This window comes from Primulina tabacum, unplaced genomic scaffold (assembly GCF_025594145.1).
Source record: "Primulina tabacum isolate GXHZ01 unplaced genomic scaffold, ASM2559414v2 Contig1160, whole genome shotgun sequence".
In the NCBI taxonomy this organism is placed as follows: domain Eukaryota; kingdom Viridiplantae; phylum Streptophyta; class Magnoliopsida; order Lamiales; family Gesneriaceae; genus Primulina; species Primulina tabacum.
In genome coordinates this window covers 1-26,103 of record NW_027460130.1, presented here as the reverse complement: position 1 = coordinate 26,103, position 26,103 = coordinate 1, and the positions used below count along the sequence as shown (strand labels likewise).

Here is a 26,103-nt window from a genome sequence, read left to right as displayed (position 1 = left end):
TTTTAATGAGTTACGTCTCCGGAGTAATCTGCGTAATACCCTTCGGCACAGAAACGGCTCACAACAACAAATATCGATAAATGTTCCCAGAAAATAGAAAAATAAGAAGAAGAAATAACGAATGTAAAGCTATTATTATGGCCTGGATATGATATGGAACCGGAATCGAATTTCGAACTTCCTAGCGGACTTCATGATGAAACGAAAGCATAACAGAGCTTAAATCGCAAATTAGAGGGTCTTAGAGAAGAAATTCGGCTAAAATCTCGTCAGCTCATTGCGTAATAATGAGTCTCGTCCGTTTGCCCGTTTACAATAAAATTAGCCTACCAATTTTGTCCAAATCCGGCAGTGCCCGAGCTACTTTCATTTCACATGTTTTATCTGGTCCCGATCGAGATTCAGATGATTTGAGCCGAAAATCGTCTATCACAAAATCAAAATAGAAAAACACGAAAAGGGTGCACACGAGGGACTTCCCAGGGGGTCACCCATCCTAGTACTGCTCTCACCCAAGCAAGCTTAACTTCGTAGTTCTGATGGGATCCGGTGCATTAGTGCTGGTATGATCGCACCCGACATTGAGTGGGATGTTTATTCTTATATCCCTCGAGTACGTGTGGAGCGGGCGGCGATGGACAACACGCGGCACTGCTCTCGCCCAATCATAACCATGAAGTTAAGCGTTCTGGCGCGATGGCAGAGCTAGGATGGGTGACCTCCCTAGGAAGACCTCGTGTCGCGACCGTTACGTAAATTATGGATAAAACAGTCGAAATAATTGTTTTTAATGAGTTAACCGTCTCCGGAGTAATCTGCGTCATACCCTTCCGCACAGAACCGGCTCAGCGACAACAAAATCGATAAATGTTCCCAGAAAATAGAAAAAAAAATAAGAAGAAGGAAATAACGAATGTAAAGCTATTATTATGCCTGGGATACGATAAAATGGAACCGGAATCGAATTTCGAACTTCCTAAGCGGATTTCTCGAGGAAACGAAAGCTTAACAGAAGCGTTAAATCGCAAATTAGAGGGTCTTAGAGAAGGAATTCGCTAAAATCTCGTCAGCTCATTGCGTAGTAATGAGTCTCGTCCGTTTGCCCGTTTACAATCAAATTAGCCTACAATTTTGTCCAAATCCGGCAGTGCCCGAGCTACTTTCATTTCACATGTCTTATCTGGTCCCGATCGAGATTCAGATGATTTGAGCCGAAAATCGTCTGTCAACAAGTAATCAAAAATAGAAAAACACGAAAAGGGTGCAACACGAGGACTTCCCAGGGGGTCACCCATCCTAGTACTGCTCTCGCCCAAGCACGCTTAACTTCGTAGTTCTGATGGGATCCGGTGCATTAGTGCTGGTATGATCGCACCCGACATTGAGTGGGATGTTTATTCTTATATCCCTCGAGTACGTGTGGAGCGGGCGGCGATGGACAACACGCGGCACTGCTCTCGCCCAATCATAACCATGAAGTTAAGCGTTCTGGCGCGATGGCAGAGGTAGGATGGGTGACCTCCCTGGGAAGACCTCGTGTCGCGACCGTTTACGTAAATTATGGATAAAACAGTCGAAATAATTGTTTTTAATGAGTTAACCGTCTCCGGAGTAATCTGCGTCATACCCTTCCGCACAGAACCGGCTCACGACAACAAAAATCGATAAATGTTCCCAGAAAATAGAAAAAAAAATAAGAAGAAGGAAATAACGAATGTAAAGCTATTATTATGCCTGGGATACGATAAAATGGAACCGGAATCGAATTTCGAACTTCCTAAGCGGATTTCATCGAGGAAACGAAAGCTTAACAGAAGCGGTAAATCGCAAATTAGAGGGTCTTAGAGAAGGAATTCGGCTAAAATCTCGTCAGCTCATTGCGTAGTAATGAGTCTCGTCCGTTTGCCCGTTTACAATCAAATTAGCCTACAATTTTGTCCAAATCCGGCAGTGCCCGAGCTACTTTCATTTCACATGTCTTATCTGGTCCCGATCGAGATTCAGATGATTTGAGCCGAAAATCGTCTATCAACAAGTAATCAAAAATAGAAAAACACGAAAAGGGTGCAACACGAGGACTTCCCAGGGGGTCACCCATCCTAGTACTGCTCTCACCCAAGCAAGCTTAACTTCGGAGTTCTGATGGGATCCGGTGCATTAGTGCTGGTATGATCGCACCCGACATTGAGTGGGATGTTTATTCTTATATCCCTCGAGTACGTGTGGAGCGGGCGGCGATGGACAACACGCGGCACTGCTCTCGCCCAATCATAACCATGAAGTTAAGCGTTCTGGCGCGATGGCAGAGGCTAGGATGGGTGACCTCCCTGGGAAGACCTCGTGTCGCGACCGTTTACGTAAATTATGGATAAAAACAGTCGAAATAATTGTTTTAATGAGTTAACCGTCTCCGGAGTAATCTGCGTCATACCCTTCCGCACAGAACCGGCTCACGACAACAAAATCGATAAATGTTCCCAGAAAATAGAAAAAAAATAAGAAGAAGGAAATAACGAATGTAAAGCTATTATTATGCCTGGGATACGATAAAATGGAACCGGAATCGAATTTCGAACTTCCTAAGCGGATTTCTCGAGGAAACGAAAGCTTAACAGAAGCGTTAAATCGCAAATTAGAGGGTCTTAGAGAAGGAATTCGGCTAAAATCTCGTCAGCTCATTGCGTAGTAATGAGTCTCGTCCGTTTGCCCGTTTACAATCAAATTAGCCTACAATTTTGTCCAAATCCGGCAGTGCCCGAGCTACTTTCATTTCACATGTCTTATCTGGTCCCGATCGAGATTCAGATGATTTGAGCCGAAAATCGTCTGTCAACAAGTAATCAAAAATAGAAAAACACGAAAAGGGTGCAACACGAGGACTTCCCAGGGGGTCACCCATCCTAGTACTGCTCTCAGCCCAAGCACGCTTAACTTCGGAGTTCTGATGGGATCCGGTGCATTAGTGCTGGTATGATCGCACCCGACATTGAGTGGGATGTTTATTCTTATATCCCTCGAGTACGTGTGGAGCGGGCGGCGATGGACAACACGCGGCACTGCTCTCGCCCAATCATAACCATGAAGTTAAGCGTTCTGGCGCGATGGCAGAGCTAGGATGGGTGACCTCCCTGGGAAGACCTCGTGTCGCGACCGTTTACGTAAATTATGGATAAAACAGTCGAAATAATTGTTTTTAATGAGTTAACCGTCTCCGGAGTAATCTGCGTCATACCCTTCCGCACAGAACCGGCTCACGACAACAAAAATCGATAAATGTTCCCAGAAAATAGAAAAAAAAATAAGAAGAAGGAAATAACGAATGTAAAGCTATTATTATGCCTGGGATACGATAAAATGGAACCGGAATCGAATTTCGAACTTCCTAAGCGGATTTCTCGAGGAAACGAAAGCTTAACAGAAGCGTTAAATCGCAAATTAGAGGGTCTTAGAGAAGGAATTCGGCTAAAATCTCGTCAGCTCATTGCGTAGTAATGAGTCTCGTCCGTTTGCCCGTTTACAATCAAATTAGCCTACAATTTTGTCCAAATCCGGCAGTGCCCGAGCTACTTTCATTTCACATGTCTTATCTGGTCCCGATCGAGATTCAGATGATTTGAGCCGAAAATCGTCTGTCAACAAGTAATCAAAAATAGAAAAACACGAAAAGGGTGCAACACGAGGACTTCCCAGGGGGTCACCCATCCTAGTACTGCTCTCGCCCAAGCACGCTTAACTTCGGAGTTCTGATGGGATCCGGTGCATTAGTGCTGGTATGATCGCACCCGACATTGAGTGGGATGTTTATTCTTATATCCCTCGAGTACGTGTGGAGCGGGCGGCGATGGACAACACGCGGCACTGCTCTCGCCCAATCATAACCATGAAGTTAAGCGTTCTGGCGCGATGGCAGAGGTAGGATGGGTGACCTCCCTGGGAAGACCTCGTGTCGCGACCGTTTACGTAAATTATGGATAAAACAGTCGAAATAATTGTTTTTAATGAGTTAACCGTCTCCGGAGTAATCTGCGTCATACCCTTCCGCACAGAACCGGCTCACGACAACAAATATCGATAAATGTTCCCAGAAAATAGAAAAAAAAATAAGAAGAAGGAAATAACGAATGTAAAGCTATTATTATGCCTGGGATACGATAAAATGGAACCGGAATCGAATTTCGAACTTCCTAAGCGGATTTCATGATGAAACGAAAGCTTAACAGAAGCGTTAAATCGCAAATTAGAGGGTCTTAGAGAAGGAATTCGGCTAAAATCTCGTCAGCTCATTGCGTAATAATGAGTCTCGTCCGTTTGCCCGTTTACAATCAAATTAGCCTACAATTTTGTCCAAATCCGGCAGTGCCCGAGCTACTTTCATTTCACATGTCTTATCTGGTCCCGATCGAGATTCAGATGATTTGAGCCGAAAATCGTCTATCAACAAGTAATCAAAAATAGAAAAACACGAAAAGGGTGCAACACGAGGACTTCCCAGGGGGTCACCCATCCTAGTACTGCTCTCACCCAAGCAAGCTTAACTTCGTAGTTCTGATGGGATCCGGTGCATTAGTGCTGGTATGATCGCACCCGACATTGAGTGGGATGTTTATTCTTATATCCCTCGAGTACGTGTGGAGCGGGCGGCGATGGACAACACGCGGCACTGCTCTCGCCCAATCATAACCATGAAGTTAAGCGTTCTGGCGCGATGGCAGAGGTAGGATGGGTGACCTCCCTGGGAAGACCTCGTGTCGCGACCGTTTACGTAAATTATGGATAAAACAGTCGAAATAATTGTTTTTAATGAGTTAACCGTCTCCGGAGTAATCTGCGTCATACCCTTCCGCACAGAACCGGCTCACGACAACAAATATCGATAAATGTTCCCAGAAAATAGAAAAAAAAATAAGAAGAAGGAAATAACGAATGTAAAGCTATTATTATGCCTGGGATACGATAAAATGGAACCGGAATCGAATTTCGAACTTCCTAAGCGGATTTCATCGATGAAACGAAAGCTTAACAGAAGCGTTAAATCGCAAATTAGAGGGTCTTAGAGAAGGAATTCGGCTAAAATCTCGTCAGCTCATTGCGTAAGTAATGAGTCTCGTCCGTTTGCCCGTTTACAATCAAATTAGCCTACAATTTTGTCCAAATCCGGCAGTGCCCGAGCTACTTTCATTTCACATGTCTTATCTGGTCCCGATCGAGATTCAGATGATTTGAGCCGAAAATCGTCTATCAACAAGTAATCAAAAATAGAAAAACACGAAAAGGGTGCAACACGAGGACTTCCCAGGGGGTCACCCATCCTAGTACTGCTCTCACCCAAGCAAGCTTAACTTCGTAGTTCTGATGGGATCCGGTGCATTAGTGCTGGTATGATCGCACCCGACATTGAGTGGGATGTTTATTCTTATATCCCTCGAGTACGTGTGGAGCGGGCGGCGATGGACAACACGCGGCACTGCTCTCGCCCAATCATAACCATGAAGTTAAGCGTTCTGGCGCGATGGCAGAGCTAGGATGGGTGACCTCCCTAGGAAGACCTCGTGTCGCGACCGGTTACGTAAATTATAGATAAAACAGTCGAAATAATTGTTTTTAATGAGTTAACCGTCTCCGGAGTAATCTGCGTCATACCCTTCCGCACAGAACCGGCTCACGACAACAAAAATCGATTAATGTTCCCAGAAAATAGAAAAAAAAATAAGAAGAAGGAAATAACGAATGTAAAGCTATTATTATGCCTGGGATACGATAAAATGGAACCGGAATCGAATTTCGAACTTCCTAAGCGGATTTCTCGAGGAAACGAAAGCTTAACAGAAGCGTTAAATCGCAAATTAGAGGGTCTTAGAGAAGGAATTCGGCTAAAATCTCGTCAGCTCATTGCGTAGTAATGAGTCTCGTCCGTTTGCCCGTTTACAATCAAATTAGCCTACAATTTTGTCCAAATCCGGCAGTGCCCGAGCTACTTTCATTTCACATGTCTTATCTGGTCCCGATCGAGATTCAGATGATTTGAGCCGAAAATCGTCTGTCAACAAGTAATCAAAAATAGAAAAACACGAAAAGGGTGCAACACGAGGACTTCCCAGGGGGTCACCCATCCTAGTACTGCTCTCGCCCAAGCACGCTTAACTTCGGAGTTCTGATGGGATCCGGTGCATTAGTGCTGGTATGATCGCACCCGACATTGAGTGGGATGTTTATTCTTATATCCCTCGAGTACGTGTGGAGCGGGCGGCGATGGACAACACGCGGCACTGCTCTCGCCCAATCATAACCATGAAGTTAAGCGTTCTGGCGCGATGGCAGAGGTAGGATGGGTGACCTCCCTGGGAAGACCTCGTGTCGCGACCGTTTACGTAAATTATGGATAAAACAGTCGAAATAATTGTTTTTAATGAGTTAACCGTCTCCGGAGTAATCTGCGTCATACCCTTCCGCACAGAACCGGCTCACGACAACAAATATCGATAAATGTTCCCAGAAAATAGAAAAAAAATAAGAAGAAGGAAATAACGAATGTAAAGCTATTATTATGCCTGGGATACGATAAAATGGAACCGGAATCGAATTTCGAACTTCCTAAGCGGATTTCATGATGAAACGAAAGCTTAACAGAAGCGTTAAATCGCAAATTAGAGGGTCTTAGAGAAGGAATTCGGCTAAAATCTCGTCAGCTCATTGCGTAATAATGAGTCTCGTCCGTTTGCCCGTTTACAATCAAATTAGCCTACAATTTTGTCCAAATCCGGCAGTGCCCGAGCTACTTTCATTTCACATGTCTTATCTGGTCCCGATCGAGATTCAGATGATTTGAGCCGAAAATCGTCTATCAACAAGTAATCAAAAATAGAAAAACACGAAAAGGGTGCAACACGAGGACTTCCCAGGGGGTCACCCATCCTAGTACTGCTCTCACCCAAGCAAGCTTAACTTCGTAGTTCTGATGGGATCCGGTGCATTAGTGCTGGTATGATCGCACCCGACATTGAGTGGGATGTTTATTCTTATATCCCTCGAGTACGTGTGGAGCGGGCGGCGATGGACAACACGCGGCACTGCTCTCGCCCAATCATAACCATGAAGTTAAGCGTTCTGGCGCGATGGCAGAGGTAGGATGGGTGACCTCCCTGGGAAGACCTCGTGTCGCGACCGTTTACGTAAATTATGGATAAAACAGTCGAAATAATTGTTTTTAATGAGTTAACCGTCTCCGGAGTAATCTGCGTCATACCCTTCCGCACAGAACCGGCTCACGACAACAAAAATCGATAAATGTTCCCAGAAAATAGAAAAAAAAATAAGAAGAAGGAAATAACGAATGTAAAGCTATTATTATGCCTGGGATACGATAAAATGGAACCGGAATCGAATTTCGAACTTCCTAAGCGGATTTCTCGAGGAAACGAAAGCTTAACAGAAGCGTTAAATCGCAAATTAGAGGGTCTTAGAGAAGGAATTCGGCTAAAATCTCGTCAGCTCATTGCGTAGTAATGAGTCTCGTCCGTTTGCCCGTTTACAATCAAATTAGCCTACAATTTTGTCCAAATCCGGCAGTGCCCGAGCTACTTTCATTTCACATGTCTTATCTGGTCCCGATCGAGATTCAGATGATTTGAGCCGAAAATCGTCTGTCAACAAGTAATCAAAAATAGAAAAACACGAAAAGGGTGCAACACGAGGACTTCCCAGGGGGTCACCCATCCTAGTACTGCTCTCGCCCAAGCACGCTTAACTTCGGAGTTCTGATGGGATCCGGTGCATTAGTGCTGGTATGATCGCACCCGACATTGAGTGGGATGTTTATTCTTATATCCCTCGAGTACGTGTGGAGCGGGCGGCGATGGACAACACGCGGCACTGCTCTCGCCCAATCATAACCATGAAGTTAAGCGTTCTGGCGCGATGGCAGAGGTAGGATGGGTGACCTCCCTGGGAAGACCTCGTGTCGCGACCGTTTACGTAAATTATGGATAAAACAGTCGAAATAATTGTTTTTAATGAGTTAACCGTCTCCGGAGTAATCTGCGTCATACCCTTCCGCACAGAACCGGCTCACGACAACAAATATCGATAAATGTTCCCAGAAAATAGAAAAAAAATAAGAAGAAGGAAATAACGAATGTAAAGCTATTATTATGCCTGGGATACGATAAAATGGAACCGGAATCGAATTTCGAACTTCCTAAGCGGATTTCATGATGAAACGAAAGCTTAACAGAAGCGTTAAATCGCAAATTAGAGGGTCTTAGAGAAGGAATTCGGCTAAAATCTCGTCAGCTCATTGCGTAATAATGAGTCTCGTCCGTTTGCCCGTTTACAATCAAATTAGCCTACAATTTTGTCCAAATCCGGCAGTGCCCGAGCTACTTTCATTTCACATGTCTTATCTGGTCCCGATCGAGATTCAGATGATTTGAGCCGAAAATCGTCTATCAACAAGTAATCAAAAATAGAAAAACACGAAAAGGGTGCAACACGAGGACTTCCCAGGGGGTCACCCATCCTAGTACTGCTCTCACCCAAGCAAGCTTAACTTCGTAGTTCTGATGGGATCCGGTGCATTAGTGCTGGTATGATCGCACCCGACATTGAGTGGGATGTTTATTCTTATATCCCTCGAGTACGTGTGGAGCGGGCGGCGATGGACAACACGCGGCACTGCTCTCGCCCAATCATAACCATGAAGTTAAGCGTTCTGGCGCGATGGCAGAGGTAGGATGGGTGACCTCCCTAGGGAAGACCTCGTGTCGCGACCGTTTACGTAAATTATGGATAAAACAGTCGAAATAATTGTTTTTAATGAGTTAACCGTCTCCGGAGTAATCTGCGTCATACCCTTCCGCACAGAACCGGCTCACGGACAACAAAATCGATTAATGTTCCCAGAAAATAGAAAAAAAATAAGAAGAAGGAAATAACGAATGTAAAGCTATTATTATGCCTGGGATACGATAAAATGGAACCGGAATCGAATTTCGAACTTCCTAAGCGGATTTCATGATGAAACGAAAGCTTAACAGAAGCGTTAAATCGCAAATTAGAGGGTCTTAGAGAAGGAATTCGGCTAAAATCTCGTCAGCTCATTGCGTAATAATGAGTCTCGTCCGTTTGCCCGTTTACAATCAAATTAGCCTACAATTTTGTCCAAATCCGGCAGTGCCCGAGCTACTTTCATTTCACATGTCTTATCTGGTCCCGATCGAGATTCAGATGATTTGAGCCGAAAATCGTCTATCAACAAGTAATCAAAAATAGAAAAACACGAAAAGGGTGCAACACGAGGACTTCCCAGGGGGTCACCCATCCTAGTACTGCTCTCACCCAAGCAAGCTTAACTTCGTAGTTCTGATGGGATCCGGTGCATTAGTGCTGGTATGATCGCACCCGACATTGAGTGGGATGTTTATTCTTATATCCCTCGAGTACGTGTGGAGCGGGCGGCGATGGACAACACGCGGCACTGCTCTCGCCCAATCATAACCATGAAGTTAAGCGTTCTGGCGCGATGGCAGAGGTAGGATGGGTGACCTCCCTGGGAAGACCTCGTGTCGCGACCGTTTACGTAAATTATGGATAAAACAGTCGAAATAATTGTTTTTAATGAGTTAACCGTCTCCGGAGTAATCTGCGTCATACCCTTCCGCACAGAACCGGCTCACGACAACAAATATCGATAAATGTTCCCAGAAAATAGAAAAAAAATAAGAAGAAGGAAATAACGAATGTAAAGCTATTATTATGCCTGGGATACGATAAAATGGAACCGGAATCGAATTTCGAACTTCCTAAGCGGATTTCATGATGAAACGAAAGCTTAACAGAAGCGTTAAATCGCAAATTAGAGGGTCTTAGAGAAGGAATTCGGCTAAAATCTCGTCAGCTCATTGCGTAATAATGAGTCTCGTCCGTTTGCCCGTTTACAATCAAATTAGCCTACAATTTTGTCCAAATCCGGCAGTGCCCGAGCTACTTTCATTTCACATGTCTTATCTGGTCCCGATCGAGATTCAGATGATTTGAGCCGAAAATCGTCTATCAACAAGTAATCAAAAATAGAAAAACACGAAAAGGGTGCAACACGAGGACTTCCCAGGGGGTCACCCATCCTAGTACTGCTCTCACCCAAGCAAGCTTAACTTCGTAGTTCTGATGGGATCCGGTGCATTAGTGCTGGTATGATCGCACCCGACATTGAGTGGGATGTTTATTCTTATATCCCTCGAGTACGTGTGGAGCGGGCGGCGATGGACAACACGCGGCACTGCTCTCGCCCAATCATAACCATGAAGTTAAGCGTTCTGGCGCGATGGCAGAGCTAGGATGGGTGACCTCCCTGGGAAGACCTCGTGTCGCGACCGTTTACGTAAATTATGGATAAAACAGTCGAAATAATTGTTTTTAATGAGTTAACCGTCTCCGGAGTAATCTGCGTCATACCCTTCCGCACAGAACCGGCTCACGACAACAAATATCGATAATGTTCCCAGAAAATAGAAAAAAAATAAGAAGAAGGAAATAACGAATGTAAAGCTATTATTATGCCTGGGATACGATAAAATGGAACCGGAATCGAATTTCGAACTTCCTAAGCGGATTTCATGATGAAACGAAAGCTTAACAGAAGCGTTAAATCGCAAATTAGAGGGTCTTAGAGAAGGAATTCGGCTAAAATCTCGTCAGCTCATTGCGTAATAATGAGTCTCGTCCGTTTGCCCGTTTACAATCAAATTAGCCTACAATTTTGTCCAAATCCGGCAGTGCCCGAGCTACTTTCATTTCACATGTCTTATCTGGTCCCGATCGAGATTCAGATGATTTGAGCCGAAAATCGTCTATCAACAAGTAATCAAAAATAGAAAAACACGAAAAGGGTGCAACACGAGGACTTCCCAGGGGGTCACCCATCCTAGTACTGCTCTCGCCCAAGCAAGCTTAACTTCGTAGTTCTGATGGGATCCGGTGCATTAGTGCTGGTATGATCGCACCCGACATTGAGTGGGATGTTTATTCTTATATCCCTCGAGTACGTGTGGAGCGGGCGGCGATGGACAACACGCGGCACTGCTCTCGCCCAATCATAACCATGAAGTTAAGCGTTCTGGCGCGATGGCAGAGGTAGGATGGGTGACCTCCCTGGGAAGACCTCGTGTCGCGACCGTTTACGTAAATTATGGATAAAACAGTCGAAATAATTGTTTTTAATGAGTTAACCGTCTCCGGAGTAATCTGCGTCATACCCTTCCGCACAGAACCGGCTCACGACAACAAATATCGATAAATGTTCCCAGAAAATAGAAAAAAAATAAGAAGAAGGAAATAACGAATGTAAAGCTATTATTATGCCTGGGATACGATAAAATGGAACCGGAATCGAATTTCGAACTTCCTAAGCGGATTTCATGATGAAACGAAAGCTTAACAGAAGCGTTAAATCGCAAATTAGAGGGTCTTAGAGAAGGAATTCGGCTAAAATCTCGTCAGCTCATTGCGTAATAATGAGTCTCGTCCGTTTGCCCGTTTACAATCAAATTAGCCTACAATTTTGTCCAAATCCGGCAGTGCCCGAGCTACTTTCATTTCACATGTCTTATCTGGTCCCGATCGAGATTCAGATGATTTGAGCCGAAAATCGTCTATCAACAAGTAATCAAAAATAGAAAAACACGAAAAGGGTGCAACACGAGGACTTCCCAGGGGGTCACCCATCCTAGTACTGCTCTCACCCAAGCAAGCTTAACTTCGTAGTTCTGATGGGATCCGGTGCATTAGTGCTGGTATGATCGCACCCGACATTGAGTGGGATGTTTATTCTTATATCCCTCGAGTACGTGTGGAGCGGGCGGCGATGGACAACACGCGGCACTGCTCTCGCCCAATCATAACCATGAAGTTAAGCGTTCTGGCGCGATGGCAGAGGCTAGGATGGGTGACCTCCCTAGGAAGACCTCGTGTCGCGACCGTTTACGTAAATTATGGATAAAACAGTCGAAATAATTGTTTTTAATGAGTTAACCGTCTCCGGAGTAATCTGCGTCATACCCTTCCGCACAGAACCGGCTCACGACAACAAATATCGATAAATGTTCCCAGAAAATAGAAAAAAAATAAGAAGAAGGAAATAACGAATGTAAAGCTATTATTATGCCTGGGATACGATAAAATGGAACCGGAATCGAATTTCGAACTTCCTAAGCGGATTTCATGATGAAACGAAAGCTTAACAGAAGCGTTAAATCGCAAATTAGAGGGTCTTAGAGAAGGAATTCGGCTAAAATCTCGTCAGCTCATTGCGTAATAATGAGTCTCGTCCGTTTGCCCGTTTACAATCAAATTAGCCTACAATTTTGTCCAAATCCGGCAGTGCCCGAGCTACTTTCATTTCACATGTCTTATCTGGTCCCGATCGAGATTCAGATGATTTGAGCCGAAAATCGTCTATCAACAAGTAATCAAAAATAGAAAAACACGAAAAGGGTGCAACACGAGGACTTCCCAGGGGGTCACCCATCCTAGTACTGCTCTCACCCAAGCAAGCTTAACTTCGTAGTTCTGATGGGATCCGGTGCATTAGTGCTGGTATGATCGCACCCGACATTGAGTGGGATGTTTATTCTTATATCCCTCGAGTACGTGTGGAGCGGGCGGCGATGGACAACACGCGGCACTGCTCTCGCCCAATCATAACCATGAAGTTAAGCGTTCTGGCGCGATGGCAGAGGTAGGATGGGTGACCTCCCTGGGAAGACCTCGTGTCGCGACCGTTTACGTAAATTATGGATAAAACAGTCGAAATAATTGTTTTTAATGAGTTAACCGTCTCCGGAGTAATCTGCGTCATACCCTTCCGCACAGAACCGGCTCACGACAACAAATATCGATAATGTTCCCAGAAAATAGAAAAAAAATAAGAAGAAGGAAATAACGAATGTAAAGCTATTATTATGCCTGGGATACGATAAAATGGAACCGGAATCGAATTTCGAACTTCCTAAGCGGATTTCATGATGAAACGAAAGCTTAACAGAAGCGTTAAATCGCAAATTAGAGGGTCTTAGAGAAGGAATTCGGCTAAAATCTCGTCAGCTCATTGCGTAATAATGAGTCTCGTCCGTTTGCCCGTTTACAATCAAATTAGCCTACAATTTTGTCCAAATCCGGCAGTGCCCGAGCTACTTTCATTTCACATGTCTTATCTGGTCCCGATCGAGATTCAGATGATTTGAGCCGAAAATCGTCTATCAACAAGTAATCAAAAATAGAAAAACACGAAAAGGGTGCAACACGAGGACTTCCCAGGGGGTCACCCATCCTAGTACTGCTCTCACCCAAGCAAGCTTAACTTCGTAGTTCTGATGGGATCCGGTGCATTAGTGCTGGTATGATCGCACCCGACATTGAGTGGGATGTTTATTCTTATATCCCTCGAGTACGTGTGGAGCGGGCGGCGATGGACAACACGCGGCACTGCTCTCGCCCAATCATAACCATGAAGTTAAGCGTTCTGGCGCGATGGCAGAGGCTAGGATGGGTGACCTCCCTGGAAGACCTCGTGTCGCGACCGTTTACGTAAATTATGGATAAAACAGTCGAAATAATTGTTTTTAATGAGTTAACCGTCTCCGGAGTAATCTGCGTCATACCCTTCCGCACAGAACCGGCTCACGACAACAAATATCGATAAATGTTCCCAGAAAATAGAAAAAAAATAAGAAGAAGGAAATAACGAATGTAAAGCTATTATTATGCCTGGGATACGATAAAATGGAACCGGAATCGAATTTCGAACTTCCTAAGCGGATTTCATGATGAAACGAAAGCTTAACAGAAGCGTTAAATCGCAAATTAGAGGGTCTTAGAGAAGGAATTCGGCTAAAATCTCGTCAGCTCATTGCGTAATAATGAGTCTCGTCCGTTTGCCCGTTTACAATCAAATTAGCCTACAATTTTGTCCAAATCCGGCAGTGCCCGAGCTACTTTCATTTCACATGTCTTATCTGGTCCCGATCGAGATTCAGATGATTTGAGCCGAAAATCGTCTATCAACAAGTAATCAAAAATAGAAAAACACGAAAAGGGTGCAACACGAGGACTTCCCAGGGGGTCACCCATCCTAGTACTGCTCTCACCCAAGCAAGCTTAACTTCGTAGTTCTGATGGGATCCGGTGCATTAGTGCTGGTATGATCGCACCCGACATTGAGTGGGATGTTTATTCTTATATCCCTCGAGTACGTGTGGAGCGGGCGGCGATGGACAACACGCGGCACTGCTCTCGCCCAATCATAACCATGAAGTTAAGCGTTCTGGCGCGATGGCAGAGGTAGGATGGGTGACCTCCCTGGGAAGACCTCGTGTCGCGACCGTTTACGTAAATTATGGATAAAACAGTCGAAATAATTGTTTTTAATGAGTTAACCGTCTCCGGAGTAATCTGCGTCATACCCTTCCGCACAGAACCGGCTCACGACAACAAATATCGATAAATGTTCCCAGAAAATAGAAAAAAAATAAGAAGAAGGAAATAACGAATGTAAAGCTATTATTATGCCTGGGATACGATAAAATGGAACCGGAATCGAATTTCGAACTTCCTAAGCGGATTTCATGATGAAACGAAAGCTTAACAGAAGCGTTAAATCGCAAATTAGAGGGTCTTAGAGAAGGAATTCGGCTAAAATCTCGTCAGCTCATTGCGTAATAATGAGTCTCGTCCGTTTGCCCGTTTACAATCAAATTAGCCTACAATTTTGTCCAAATCCGGCAGTGCCCGAGCTACTTTCATTTCACATGTCTTATCTGGTCCCGATCGAGATTCAGATGATTTGAGCCGAAAATCGTCTATCAACAAGTAATCAAAAATAGAAAAACACGAAAAGGGTGCAACACGAGGACTTCCCAGGGGGTCACCCATCCTAGTACTGCTCTCACCCAAGCAAGCTTAACTTCGTAGTTCTGATGGGATCCGGTGCATTAGTGCTGGTATGATCGCACCCGACATTGAGTGGGATGTTTATTCTTATATCCCTCGAGTACGTGTGGAGCGGGCGGCGATGGACAACACGCGGCACTGCTCTCGCCCAATCATAACCATGAAGTTAAGCGTTCTGGCGCGATGGCAGAGGTAGGATGGGTGACCTCCCTGGGAAGACCTCGTGTCGCGACCGTTTACGTAAATTATGGATAAAACAGTCGAAATAATTGTTTTTAATGAGTTAACCGTCTCCGGAGTAATCTGCGTCATACCCTTCCGCACAGAACCGGCTCACGACAACAAATATCGATAAATGTTCCCAGAAAATAGAAAAAAAATAAGAAGAAGGAAATAACGAATGTAAAGCTATTATTATGCCTGGGATACGATAAAATGGAACCGGAATCGAATTTCGAACTTCCTAAGCGGATTTCATGATGAAACGAAAGCTTAACAGAAGCGTTAAATCGCAAATTAGAGGGTCTTAGAGAAGGAATTCGGCTAAAATCTCGTCAGCTCATTGCGTAGTAATGAGTCTCGTCCGTTTGCCCGTTTACAATCAAATTAGCCTACAATTTTGTCCAAATCCGGCAGTGCCCGAGCTACTTTCATTTCACATGTCTTATCTGGTCCCGATCGAGATTCAGATGATTTGAGCCGAAAATCGTCTGTCAACAAGTAATCAAAAATAGAAAAACACGAAAAGGGTGCAACACGAGGACTTCCCAGGGGGTCACCCATCCTAGTACTGCTCTGCCCAAGCACGCTTACTTCGGAGTTCTGATGGGATCCGGTGCATTAGTGCTGGTATGATCGCACCCGACATTGAGTGGGATGTTTATTCTTATATCCCTCGAGTACGTGTGGAGCGGGCGGCGATGGACAACACGCGGCACTGCTCTCGCCCAATCATAACCATGAAGTTAAGCGTTCTGGCGCGATGGCAGAGGTAGGATGGGTGACCTCCCTGGGAAGACCTCGTGTCGCGACCGTTTACGTAAATTATGGATAAAACAGTCGAAATAATTGTTTTTAATGAGTTAACCGTCTCCGGAGTAATCTGCGTCATACCCTTCCGCACAGAACCGGCTCACGACAACAAATATCGATAAATGTTCCCAGAAAATAGAAAAAAAATAAGAAGAAGGAAATAACGAATGTAAAGCTATTATTATGCCTGGGATACGATAAAATGGAACCGGAATCGAATTTCGAACTTCCTAAGCGGATTTCATGATGAAACGAAAGCTTAACAGAAGCGTTAAATCGCAAATTAGAGGGTCTTAGAGAAGGAATTCGGCTAAAATCTCGTCAGCTCATTGCGTAATAATGAGTCTCGTCCGTTTGCCCGTTTACAATCAAATTAGCCTACAATTTTGTCCAAATCCGGCAGTGCCCGAGCTACTTTCATTTCACATGTCTTATCTGGTCCCGATCGAGATTCAGATGATTTGAGCCGAAAATCGTCTATCAACAAGTAATCAAAAATAGAAAAACACGAAAAGGGTGCAACACGAGGACTTCCCAGGGGGTCACCCATCCTAGTACTGCTCTCACCCAAGCAAGCTTAACTTCGTAGTTCTGATGGGATCCGGTGCATTAGTGCTGGTATGATCGCACCCGACATTGAGTGGGATGTTTATTCTTATATCCCTCGAGTACGTGTGGAGCGGGCGGCGATGGACAACACGCGGCACTGCTCTCGCCCAATCATAACCATGAAGTTAAGCGTTCTGGCGCGATGGCAGAGGTAGGATGGGTGACCTCCCTGGGAAGACCTCGTGTCGCGACCGTTTACGTAAATTATGGATAAAACAGTCGAAATAATTGTTTTTAATGAGTTAACCGTCTCCGGAGTAATCTGCGTCATACCCTTCCGCACAGAACCGGCTCACGACAACAAATATCGATAAATGTTCCCAGAAAATAGAAAAAAAATAAGAAGAAGGAAATAACGAATGTAAAGCTATTATTATGCCTGGGATACGATAAAATGGAACCGGAATCGAATTTCGAACTTCCTAAGCGGATTTCATGATGAAACGAAAGCTTAACAGAAGCGTTAAATCGCAAATTAGAGGGTCTTAGAGAAGGAATTCGGCTAAAATCTCGTCAGCTCATTGCGTAATAATGAGTCTCGTCCGTTTGCCCGTTTACAATCAAATTAGCCTACAATTTTGTCCAAATCCGGCAGTGCCCGAGCTACTTTCATTTCACATGTCTTATCTGGTCCCGATCGAGATTCAGATGATTTGAGCCGAAAATCGTCTATCAACAAGTAATCAAAAATAGAAAAACACGAAAAGGGTGCAACACGAGGACTTCCCAGGGGGTCACCCATCCTAGTACTGCTCTCACCCAAGCACGCTTAACTTCGTAGTTCTGATGGGATCCGGTGCATTAGTGCTGGTATGATCGCACCCGACATTGAGTGGGATGTTTATTCTTATATCCCTCGAGTACGTGTGGAGCGGGCGGCGATGGACAACACGCGGCACTGCTCTCGCCCAATCATAACCATGAAGTTAAGCGTTCTGGCGCGATGGCAGAGGTAGGATGGGTGACCTCCCTGGGAAGACCTCGTGTCGCGACCGTTTACGTAAATTATGGATAAAACAGTCGAAATAATTGTTTTTAATGAGTTAACCGTCTCCGGAGTAATCTGCGTCATACCCTTCCGCACAGAACCGGCTCACGACAACAAAATCGATAAATGTTCCCAGAAAATAGAAAAAAAATAAGAAGAAGGAAATAACGAATGTAAAGCTATTATTATGCCTGGGATACGATAAAATGGAACCGGAATCGAATTTCGAACTTCCTAAGCGGATTTCATGATGAAACGAAAGCTTAACAGAAGCGTTAAATCGCAAATTAGAGGGTCTTAGAGAAGGAATTCGGCTAAAATCTCGTCAGCTCATTGCGTAATAATGAGTCTCGTCCGTTTGCCCGTTTACAATCAAATTAGCCTACAATTTTGTCCAAATCCGGCAGTGCCCGAGCTACTTTCATTTCACATGTCTTATCTGGTCCCGATCGAGATTCAGATGATTTGAGCCGAAAATCGTCTATCAACAAGTAATCAAAAATAGAAAAACACGAAAAGGGTGCAACACGAGGACTTCCCAGGGGGTCACCCATCCTAGTACTGCTCTCGCCCAAGCACGCTTAACTTCGTAGTTCTGATGGGATCCGGTGCATTAGTGCTGGTATGATCGCACCCGACATTGAGTGGGATGTTTATTCTTATATCCCTCGAGTACGTGTGGAGCGGGCGGCGATGGACAACACGCGGCACTGCTCTCGCCCAATCATAACCATGAAGTTAAGCGTTCTGGCGCGATGGCAGAGGTAGGATGGGTGACCTCCCTGGGAAGACCTCGTGTCGCGACCGTTTACGTAAATTATGGATAAAACAGTCGAAATAATTGTTTTTAATGAGTTAACCGTCTCCGGAGTAATCTGCGTCATACCCTTCCGCACAGAACCGGCTCACGACAACAAATATCGATAAATGTTCCCAGAAAATAGAAAAAAAATAAGAAGAAGGAAATAACGAATGTAAAGCTATTATTATGCCTGGGATACGATAAAATGGAACCGGAATCGAATTTCGAACTTCCTAAGCGGATTTCATGATGAAACGAAAGCTTAACAGAAGCGTTAAATCGCAAATTAGAGGGTCTTAGAGAAGGAATTCGGCTAAAATCTCGTCAGCTCATTGCGTAATAATGAGTCTCGTCCGTTTGCCCGTTTACAATCAAATTAGCCTACAATTTTGTCCAAATCCGGCAGTGCCCGAGCTACTTTCATTTCACATGTCTTATCTGGTCCCGATCGAGATTCAGATGATTTGAGCCGAAAATCGTCTATCAACAAGTAATCAAAAATAGAAAAACACGAAAAGGGTGCAACACGAGGACTTCCCAGGGGGTCACCCATCCTAGTACTGCTCTCACCCAAGCAAGCTTAACTTCGTAGTTCTGATGGGATCCGGTGCATTAGTGCTGGTATGATCGCACCCGACATTGAGTGGGATGTTTATTCTTATATCCCTCGAGTACGTGTGGAGCGGGCGGCGATGGACAACACGCGGCACTGCTCTCGCCCAATCATAACCATGAAGTTAAGCGTTCTGGCGCGATGGCAGAGCTAGGATGGGTGACCTCCCTGGGAAGACCTCGTGTCGCGACCGTTTACGTAAATTATGGATAAAACAGTCGAAATAATTGTTTTTAATGAGTTAACCGTCTCCGGAGTAATCTGCGTCATACCCTTCCGCACAGAACCGGCTCACGACAACAAAATCGATAAATGTTCCCAGAAAATAGAAAAAAAATAAGAAGAAGGAAATAACGAATGTAAAGCTATTATTATGCCTGGGATACGATAAAATGGAACCGGAATCGAATTTCGAACTTCCTAAGCGGATTTCTCGAGGAAACGAAAGCTTAACAGAAGCGTTAATCGCAAATTAGAGGGTCTTAGAGAAGGAATTCGGCTAAAATCTCGTCAGCTCATTGCGTAGTAATGAGTCTCGTCCGTTTGCCCGTTTACAATCAAATTAGCCTACAATTTTGTCCAAATCCGGCAGTGCCCGAGCTACTTTCATTTCACATGTCTTATCTGGTCTCGATCGAGATTCAGATGATTTGAGCCGAAAATCGTCTAGTCAACAAGTAATCAAAAATAGAAAAACACGAAAAGGGTGCAACACGAGGACTTCCCAGGGGGTCACCCATCCTAGTACTGCTCTCGCCCAAGCACGCTTAACTTCGTAGTTCTGATGGGATCCGGTGCATTAGTGCTGGTATGATCGCACCCGACATTGAGTGGGATGTTTATTCTTATATCCCTCGAGTACGTGTGGAGCGGGCGGCGATGGACAACACGCGGCACTGCTCTCGCCCAATCATAACCATGAAGTTAAGCGTTCTGGCGCGATGGCAGAGGCTAGGATGGGTGACCTCCCTGGGAAGACCTCGTGTCGCGACCGGTTACGTAAATTATGGATAAAACAGTCGAAATAATTGTTTTTAATGAGTTAACCGTCTCCGGAGTAATCTGCGTCATACCCTTCCGCACAGAACCGGCTCACGACAACAAAATCGATAAATGTTCCCAGAAAATAGAAAAAAAATAAGAAGAAGGAAATAACGAATGTAAAGCTATTATTATGCCTGGGATACGATAAAATGGAACCGGAATCGAATTTCGAACTTCCTAAGCGGATTTCTCGATGAAACGAAAGCTTAACAGAAGCGTTAAATCGCAAATTAGAGGGTCTTAGAGAAGGAATTCGGCTAAAATCTCGTCAGCTCATTGCGTAGTAATGAGTCTCGTCCGTTTGCCCGTTTACAATCAAATTAGCCTACAATTTTGTCCAAATCCGGCAGTGCCCGAGCTACTTTCATTTCACATGTCTTATCTGGTCCCGATCGAGATTCAGATGATTTGAGCCGAAAATCGTCTATCAACAAGTAATCAAAAATAGAAAAACACGAAAAGGGTGCAACACGAGGACTTCCCAGGGGGTCACCCATCCTAGTACTGCTCTCGCCCAAGCACGCTTAACTTCGGAGTTCTGATGGGATCCGGTGCATTAGTGCTGGTATGATCGCACCCGACATTGAGTGGGATGTTTATTCTTATATCCCTCGAGTACGTGTGGAGCGGGCGGCGATGGACAACACGCGGCACTGCTCTCGCCCAATCATAACCATGAAGTTAAGCGTTCTGGCGCGATGGCAGAGCTAGGATGGGTGACCTCCCTGGGAAGACCTCGTGTCGCGACCGTTTACGTAAATTATGAATAAAACAGTCGAAATAATTGTTTTTAATGAGTTAACCGTCTCCGGAGTAATCTGCGTCATACCCTTCCGCACAGAACCGGCTCACGACAACAAAATCGATAAATGTTCCCAGAAAATAGAAAAAAAATAAGAAGAAGGAAATAACGAATGTAAAGCTATTATTATGCCTGGGATACGATAAAATGGAACCGGAATCGAATTTCGAACTTCCTAAGCGGATTTCATCGATGAAACGAAAGCTTAACAGAAGCGTTAAATCGCAAATTAGAGGGTCTTAGAGAAGGAATTCGGCTAAAATCTCGTCAGCTCATTGCGTAGTAATGAGTCTCGTCCGTTTGCCCGTTTACAATCAAATTAGCCTACAATTTTGTCCAAATCCGGCAGTGCCCGAGCTACTTTCATTTCACATGTCTTATCTGGTCCCGATCGAGATTCAGATGATTTGAGCCGAAAATCGTCTGTCAACAAGTAATCAAAAATAGAAAAACACGAAAAGGGTGCAACACGAGGACTTCCCAGGGGGTCACCCATCCTAGTACTGCTCTCGCCCAAGCACGCTTAACTTCGGAGTTCTGATGGGATCCGGTGCATTAGTGCTGGTATGATCGCACCCGACATTGAGTGGGATGTTTATTCTTATATCCCTCGAGTACGTGTGGAGCGGGCGGCGATGGACAACACGCGGCACTGCTCTCGCCCAATCATAACCATGAAGTTAAGCGTTCTGGCGCGATGGCAGAGGCTAGGATGGGTGACCTCCCTGGGAAGACCTCGTGTCGCGACCGTTTACGTAAATTATGGATAAAACAGTCGAAATAATTGTTTTTAATGAGTTAACCGTCTCCGGAGTAATCTGCGTCATACCCTTCCGCACAGAACCGGCTCACGACAACAAATATCGATAAATGTTCCCAGAAAATAGAAAAAAAATAAGAAGAAGGAAATAACGAATGTAAAGCTATTATTATGCCTGGGATACGATAAAATGGAACCGGAATCGAATTTCGAACTTCCTAAGCGGATTTCATGATGAAACGAAAGCTTAACAGAAGCGTTAAATCGCAAATTAGAGGGTCTTAGAGAAGGAATTCGGCTAAAATCTCGTCAGCTCATTGCGTAATAATGAGTCTCGTCCGTTTGCCCGTTTACAATCAAATTAGCCTACAATTTTGTCCAAATCCGGCAGTGCCCGAGCTACTTTCATTTCACATGTCTTATCTGGTCCCGATCGAGATTCAGATGATTTGAGCCGAAAATCGTCTATCAACAAGTAATCAAAAATAGAAAAACACGAAAAGGGTGCAACACGAGGACTTCCCAGGGGGTCACCCATCCTAGTACTGCTCTCACCCAAGCAAGCTTAACTTCGTAGTTCTGATGGGATCCGGTGCATTAGTGCTGGTATGATCGCACCCGACATTGAGTGGGATGTTTATTCTTATATCCCTCGAGTACGTGTGGAGCGGGCGGCGATGGACAACACGCGGCACTGCTCTCGCCCAATCATAACCATGAAGTTAAGCGTTCTGGCGCGATGGCAGAGCTAGGATGGGTGACCTCCCTAGGAAGACTTCGTGTCGCGACCGTTTACGTAAATTATGAATAAAACAGTCGAAATAATTGTTTTTAATGAGTTAACCGTCTCCGGAGTAATCTGCGTCATACCCTTCCGCACAGAACCGGCTCACGACAACAAATATCGATAAATGTTCCCAGAAAATAGAAAAAAAATAAGAAGAAGGAAATAACGAATGTAAAGCTATTATTATGCCTGGGATACGATAAAATGGAACCGGAATCGAATTTCGAACTTCCTAAGCGGATTTCTCGAGGAAACGAAAGCTTAACAGAAGCGTTAAATCGCAAATTAGAGGGTCTTAGAGAAGGAATTCGGCTAAAATCTCGTCAGCTCATTGCGTAGTAATGAGTCTCGTCCGTTTGCCCGTTTACAATCAAATTAGCCTACAATTTTGTCCAAATCCGGCAGTGCCCGAGCTACTTTCATTTCACATGTCTTATCTGGTCCGATCGAGATTCAGATGATTTGAGCCGAAAATCGTCTGTCAACAAGTAATCAAAAATAGAAAAACACGAAAAGGGTGCAACACGAGGACTTCCCAGGGGGTCACCCATCCTAGTACTGCTCTCGCCCAAGCACGCTTAACTTCGGAGTTCTGATGGGATCCGGTGCATTAGTGCTGGTATGATCGCACCCGACATTGAGTGGGATGTTTATTCTTATATCCCTCGAGTACGTGTGGAGCGGGCGGCGATGGACAACACGCGGCACTGCTCTCGCCCAATCATAACCATGAAGTTAAGCGTTCTGGCGCGATGGCAGAGGTAGGATGGGTGACCTCCCTGGGAAGACCTCGTGTCGCGACCGTTTACGTAAATTATGGATAAAACAGTCGAAATAATTGTTTTTAATGAGTTAACCGTCTCCGGAGTAATCTGCGTCATACCCTTCCGCACAGAACCGGCTCACGACAACAAATATCGATAAATGTTCCCAGAAAATAGAAAAAAAATAAGAAGAAGGAAATAACGAATGTAAAGCTATTATTATGCCTGGGATACGATAAAATGGAACCGGAATCGAATTTCGAACTTCCTAAGCGGATTTCTCGATGAAACGAAAGCTTAACAGAAGCGTTAAATCGCAAATTAGAGGGTCTTAGAGAAGGAATTCGGCTAAAATCTCGTCAGCTCATTGCGTAATAATGAGTCTCGTCCGTTTGCCCGTTTACAATCAAATTAGCCTACAATTTTGTCCAAATCCGGCAGTGCCCGAGCTACTTTCATTTCACATGTCTTATCTGGTCCCGATCGAGATTCAGATGATTTGAGCCGAAAATCGTCTGTCAACAAGTAATCAAAAATAGAAAAACACGAAAAGGGTGCAACACGAGGACTTCCCAGGGGGTCACCCATCCTAGTACTGCTCTCGCCCAAGCACGCTTAACTTCGGAGTTCTGATGGGATCCGGTGCATTAGTGCTGGTATGATCGCACCCGACATTGAGTGGGATGTTTATTCTTATATCCCTCGAGTACGTGTGGAGCGGGCGGCGATGGACAACACGCGGCACTGCTCTCGCCCAATCATAACCATGAAGTTAAGCGTTCTGGCGCGATGGCAGAGGCTAGGATGGGTGACCTCCCTGGGAAGACCTCGTGTCGCGACCGTTTACGTAAATTATGGATAAAACAGTCGAAATAATTGTTTTTAATGAGTTAACCGTCTCCGGAGTAATCTGCGTCATACCCTTCCGCACAGAACCGGCTCACGACAACAAAATCGATAATGTTCCCAGAAAATAGAAAAAAAAATAAGAAGAAGGAAATAACGAATGTAAAGCTATTATTATGCCTGGGATACGATAAAATGGAACCGGAATCGAATTTCGAACTTCCTAAGCGGATTTCTCGAGGAAACGAAAGCTTAACAGAAGCGTTAAATCGCAAATTAGAGGGTCTTAGAGAAGGAATTCGGCTAAAATCTCGTCAGCTCATTGCGTAGTAATGAGTCTCGTCCGTTTGCCCGTTTACAATCAAATTAGCCTACAATTTTGTCCAAATCCGGCAGTGCCCGAGCTACTTTCATTTCACATGTCTTATCTGGTCCTGATCGAGATTCAGATGATTTGAGCCGAAAATCGTCTGTCAACAAGTAATCAAAATAGAAAAACACGAAAAGGGTGCAACACGAGGAACTTCCCAGGGGGTCACCCATCCTAGTACTGCTCTCGCCCAAGCACGCTTAACTTCGGAGTTCTGATGGGATCCGGTGCATTAGTGCTGGTATGATCGCACCCGACATTGAGTGGGATGTTTATTCTTATATCCCTCGAGTACGTGTGGAGCGGGCGGCGATGGACAACACGCGGCACTGCTCTCGCCCAATCATAACCATGAAGTTAAGCGTTCTGGCGCGATGGCAGAGGCTAGGATGGGTGACCTCCCTGGGAAGACCTCGTGTCGCGATCGTTTACGTAAATTATGGATAAAACAGTCGAAATAATTGTTTTTAATGAGTTAACCGTCTCCGGAGTAATCTGCGTCATACCCTTCCGCACAGAACCGGCTCACGACAACAAATATCGATAAATGTTCCCAGAAAATAGAAAAAAAATAAGAAGAAGGAAATAACGAATGTAAAGCTATTATTATGCCTGGGATACGATAAAATGGAACCGGAATCGAATTTCGAACTTCCTAAGCGGATTTCATGATGAAACGAAAGCTTAACAGAAGCGTTAAATCGCAAATTAGAGGGTCTTAGAGAAGGAATTCGGCTAAAATCTCGTCAGCTCATTGCGTAATAATGAGTCTCGTCCGTTTGCCCGTTTACAATCAAATTAGCCTACAATTTTGTCCAAATCCGGCAGTGCCCGAGCTACTTTCATTTCACATGTCTTATCTGGTCCCGATCGAGATTCAGATGATTTGAGCCGAAAATCGTCTATCAACAAGTAATCAAAAATAGAAAAACACGAAAAGGGTGCAACACGAGGACTTCCCAGGGGGTCACCGATCCTAGTACTGCTCTCACCCAAGCAAGCTTAACTTCGTAGTTCTGATGGGATCCGGTGCATTAGTGCTGGTATGATCGCACCCGACATTGAGTGGGATGTTTATTCTTATATCCCTCGAGTACGTGTGGAGCGGGCGGCGATGGACAACACGCGGCACTGCTCTCGCCCAATCATAACCATGAAGTTAAGCGTTCTGGCGCGATGGCAGAGCTAGGATGGGTGACCTCCCTGGGAAGACCTCGTGTCGCGACCGTTTACGTAAATTATGGATAAAACAGCGAAATAATTGTTTTAATGAGTTAACCGTTCCGCCCCCCCAGAGTCATCTGCGTCATACCTTTCGCACAGAACCAGGCTCACTACACAAATATCGATATAAAGGTTCCCCAAAATAGGAAACAAAATAAGAAGAAGGAAATACGAAGGTAAAGATTATTATGCCTCGGGCTACGGATAAAATGAACCGGAATCGAATTCGAAACTTCCTAAGCGGATTCATCGATGTGAAACGAAAGCTTACAGAACGGCTTAATCGCAAACTAGAGGGTTCTTATCGAAGGGAATTCGGCTTGTAAGTCATCTCAGTGCACTATTGCGTTAGTTGAGTCTCTGTCCTGTTGCCGTTTACAATCAATTAGCCTACAATTTTGTCCAAATCCTGCAGTGCCCGAGCTACTTTCACTTCCACTGTTTATCTGGTCCCGATCGAGATTCATATGATTGATCCTGAAAACTCTTAAAGTACTCAACATAGTAATCAAACACTTGAAA

General features: G+C 44.7%; 32 non-coding genes across 32 annotated transcripts; all 32 read right to left on the bottom strand.

Annotated features, from left to right (window-relative positions):
• Positions 1-458: 458 nt before the first annotated feature.
• LOC142535891 (5S ribosomal RNA) lies at positions 459-577 on the bottom strand. Its single transcript, XR_012817846.1, has one exon. It is a non-coding gene; the product is annotated as a 5S ribosomal RNA (ribosomal RNA).
• Positions 578-1,258: 681 nt separating this feature from the next.
• LOC142535868 (5S ribosomal RNA) lies at positions 1,259-1,377 on the bottom strand. Its single transcript, XR_012817823.1, has one exon. It is a non-coding gene; the product is annotated as a 5S ribosomal RNA (ribosomal RNA).
• A 684-nt stretch (positions 1,378-2,061) lies between these two features.
• LOC142535869 (5S ribosomal RNA) lies at positions 2,062-2,180 on the bottom strand. Its single transcript, XR_012817824.1, has one exon. It is a non-coding gene; the product is annotated as a 5S ribosomal RNA (ribosomal RNA).
• Positions 2,181-2,862: 682 nt separating this feature from the next.
• On the bottom strand, positions 2,863-2,982 carry LOC142535870 (5S ribosomal RNA). Its single transcript, XR_012817825.1, has one exon. It is a non-coding gene; the product is annotated as a 5S ribosomal RNA (ribosomal RNA).
• A 683-nt stretch (positions 2,983-3,665) lies between these two features.
• On the bottom strand, positions 3,666-3,784 carry LOC142535864 (5S ribosomal RNA). The gene has a single exon (XR_012817819.1). It is a non-coding gene; the product is annotated as a 5S ribosomal RNA (ribosomal RNA).
• Positions 3,785-4,467: 683 nt separating this feature from the next.
• Positions 4,468-4,586, bottom strand: LOC142535888 (5S ribosomal RNA). Its single transcript, XR_012817843.1, has one exon. It is a non-coding gene; the product is annotated as a 5S ribosomal RNA (ribosomal RNA).
• A 685-nt stretch (positions 4,587-5,271) lies between these two features.
• On the bottom strand, positions 5,272-5,390 carry LOC142535887 (5S ribosomal RNA). Its single transcript, XR_012817842.1, has one exon. It is a non-coding gene; the product is annotated as a 5S ribosomal RNA (ribosomal RNA).
• Positions 5,391-6,073: 683 nt separating this feature from the next.
• Positions 6,074-6,192, bottom strand: LOC142535863 (5S ribosomal RNA). The gene has a single exon (XR_012817818.1). It is a non-coding gene; the product is annotated as a 5S ribosomal RNA (ribosomal RNA).
• A 682-nt stretch (positions 6,193-6,874) lies between these two features.
• On the bottom strand, positions 6,875-6,993 carry LOC142535886 (5S ribosomal RNA). The gene has a single exon (XR_012817841.1). It is a non-coding gene; the product is annotated as a 5S ribosomal RNA (ribosomal RNA).
• A 683-nt stretch (positions 6,994-7,676) lies between these two features.
• Positions 7,677-7,795, bottom strand: LOC142535893 (5S ribosomal RNA). The gene has a single exon (XR_012817848.1). It is a non-coding gene; the product is annotated as a 5S ribosomal RNA (ribosomal RNA).
• A 682-nt stretch (positions 7,796-8,477) lies between these two features.
• Positions 8,478-8,596, bottom strand: LOC142535885 (5S ribosomal RNA). Its single transcript, XR_012817840.1, has one exon. It is a non-coding gene; the product is annotated as a 5S ribosomal RNA (ribosomal RNA).
• Positions 8,597-9,279: 683 nt separating this feature from the next.
• On the bottom strand, positions 9,280-9,398 carry LOC142535883 (5S ribosomal RNA). The gene has a single exon (XR_012817838.1). It is a non-coding gene; the product is annotated as a 5S ribosomal RNA (ribosomal RNA).
• A 682-nt stretch (positions 9,399-10,080) lies between these two features.
• Positions 10,081-10,199, bottom strand: LOC142535882 (5S ribosomal RNA). Its single transcript, XR_012817837.1, has one exon. It is a non-coding gene; the product is annotated as a 5S ribosomal RNA (ribosomal RNA).
• Positions 10,200-10,880: 681 nt separating this feature from the next.
• LOC142535872 (5S ribosomal RNA) lies at positions 10,881-10,999 on the bottom strand. Its single transcript, XR_012817827.1, has one exon. It is a non-coding gene; the product is annotated as a 5S ribosomal RNA (ribosomal RNA).
• Positions 11,000-11,681: 682 nt separating this feature from the next.
• LOC142535881 (5S ribosomal RNA) lies at positions 11,682-11,800 on the bottom strand. Its single transcript, XR_012817836.1, has one exon. It is a non-coding gene; the product is annotated as a 5S ribosomal RNA (ribosomal RNA).
• A 683-nt stretch (positions 11,801-12,483) lies between these two features.
• LOC142535880 (5S ribosomal RNA) lies at positions 12,484-12,602 on the bottom strand. Its single transcript, XR_012817835.1, has one exon. It is a non-coding gene; the product is annotated as a 5S ribosomal RNA (ribosomal RNA).
• Positions 12,603-13,283: 681 nt separating this feature from the next.
• Positions 13,284-13,402, bottom strand: LOC142535879 (5S ribosomal RNA). Its single transcript, XR_012817834.1, has one exon. It is a non-coding gene; the product is annotated as a 5S ribosomal RNA (ribosomal RNA).
• Positions 13,403-14,084: 682 nt separating this feature from the next.
• LOC142535878 (5S ribosomal RNA) lies at positions 14,085-14,203 on the bottom strand. The gene has a single exon (XR_012817833.1). It is a non-coding gene; the product is annotated as a 5S ribosomal RNA (ribosomal RNA).
• A 682-nt stretch (positions 14,204-14,885) lies between these two features.
• LOC142535877 (5S ribosomal RNA) lies at positions 14,886-15,004 on the bottom strand. The gene has a single exon (XR_012817832.1). It is a non-coding gene; the product is annotated as a 5S ribosomal RNA (ribosomal RNA).
• A 682-nt stretch (positions 15,005-15,686) lies between these two features.
• LOC142535889 (5S ribosomal RNA) lies at positions 15,687-15,803 on the bottom strand. Its single transcript, XR_012817844.1, has one exon. It is a non-coding gene; the product is annotated as a 5S ribosomal RNA (ribosomal RNA).
• Positions 15,804-16,485: 682 nt separating this feature from the next.
• Positions 16,486-16,604, bottom strand: LOC142535876 (5S ribosomal RNA). Its single transcript, XR_012817831.1, has one exon. It is a non-coding gene; the product is annotated as a 5S ribosomal RNA (ribosomal RNA).
• A 682-nt stretch (positions 16,605-17,286) lies between these two features.
• On the bottom strand, positions 17,287-17,405 carry LOC142535871 (5S ribosomal RNA). Its single transcript, XR_012817826.1, has one exon. It is a non-coding gene; the product is annotated as a 5S ribosomal RNA (ribosomal RNA).
• Positions 17,406-18,086: 681 nt separating this feature from the next.
• LOC142535867 (5S ribosomal RNA) lies at positions 18,087-18,205 on the bottom strand. Its single transcript, XR_012817822.1, has one exon. It is a non-coding gene; the product is annotated as a 5S ribosomal RNA (ribosomal RNA).
• Positions 18,206-18,887: 682 nt separating this feature from the next.
• On the bottom strand, positions 18,888-19,006 carry LOC142535875 (5S ribosomal RNA). The gene has a single exon (XR_012817830.1). It is a non-coding gene; the product is annotated as a 5S ribosomal RNA (ribosomal RNA).
• Positions 19,007-19,687: 681 nt separating this feature from the next.
• LOC142535866 (5S ribosomal RNA) lies at positions 19,688-19,806 on the bottom strand. The gene has a single exon (XR_012817821.1). It is a non-coding gene; the product is annotated as a 5S ribosomal RNA (ribosomal RNA).
• Positions 19,807-20,488: 682 nt separating this feature from the next.
• Positions 20,489-20,607, bottom strand: LOC142535892 (5S ribosomal RNA). The gene has a single exon (XR_012817847.1). It is a non-coding gene; the product is annotated as a 5S ribosomal RNA (ribosomal RNA).
• Positions 20,608-21,289: 682 nt separating this feature from the next.
• LOC142535884 (5S ribosomal RNA) lies at positions 21,290-21,408 on the bottom strand. The gene has a single exon (XR_012817839.1). It is a non-coding gene; the product is annotated as a 5S ribosomal RNA (ribosomal RNA).
• Positions 21,409-22,091: 683 nt separating this feature from the next.
• LOC142535874 (5S ribosomal RNA) lies at positions 22,092-22,210 on the bottom strand. Its single transcript, XR_012817829.1, has one exon. It is a non-coding gene; the product is annotated as a 5S ribosomal RNA (ribosomal RNA).
• A 681-nt stretch (positions 22,211-22,891) lies between these two features.
• Positions 22,892-23,010, bottom strand: LOC142535873 (5S ribosomal RNA). Its single transcript, XR_012817828.1, has one exon. It is a non-coding gene; the product is annotated as a 5S ribosomal RNA (ribosomal RNA).
• A 682-nt stretch (positions 23,011-23,692) lies between these two features.
• On the bottom strand, positions 23,693-23,811 carry LOC142535862 (5S ribosomal RNA). Its single transcript, XR_012817817.1, has one exon. It is a non-coding gene; the product is annotated as a 5S ribosomal RNA (ribosomal RNA).
• Positions 23,812-24,492: 681 nt separating this feature from the next.
• LOC142535865 (5S ribosomal RNA) lies at positions 24,493-24,612 on the bottom strand. The gene has a single exon (XR_012817820.1). It is a non-coding gene; the product is annotated as a 5S ribosomal RNA (ribosomal RNA).
• Positions 24,613-25,295: 683 nt separating this feature from the next.
• LOC142535890 (5S ribosomal RNA) lies at positions 25,296-25,414 on the bottom strand. The gene has a single exon (XR_012817845.1). It is a non-coding gene; the product is annotated as a 5S ribosomal RNA (ribosomal RNA).
• Between the last annotated feature and the right edge of the window lie 689 nt (positions 25,415-26,103).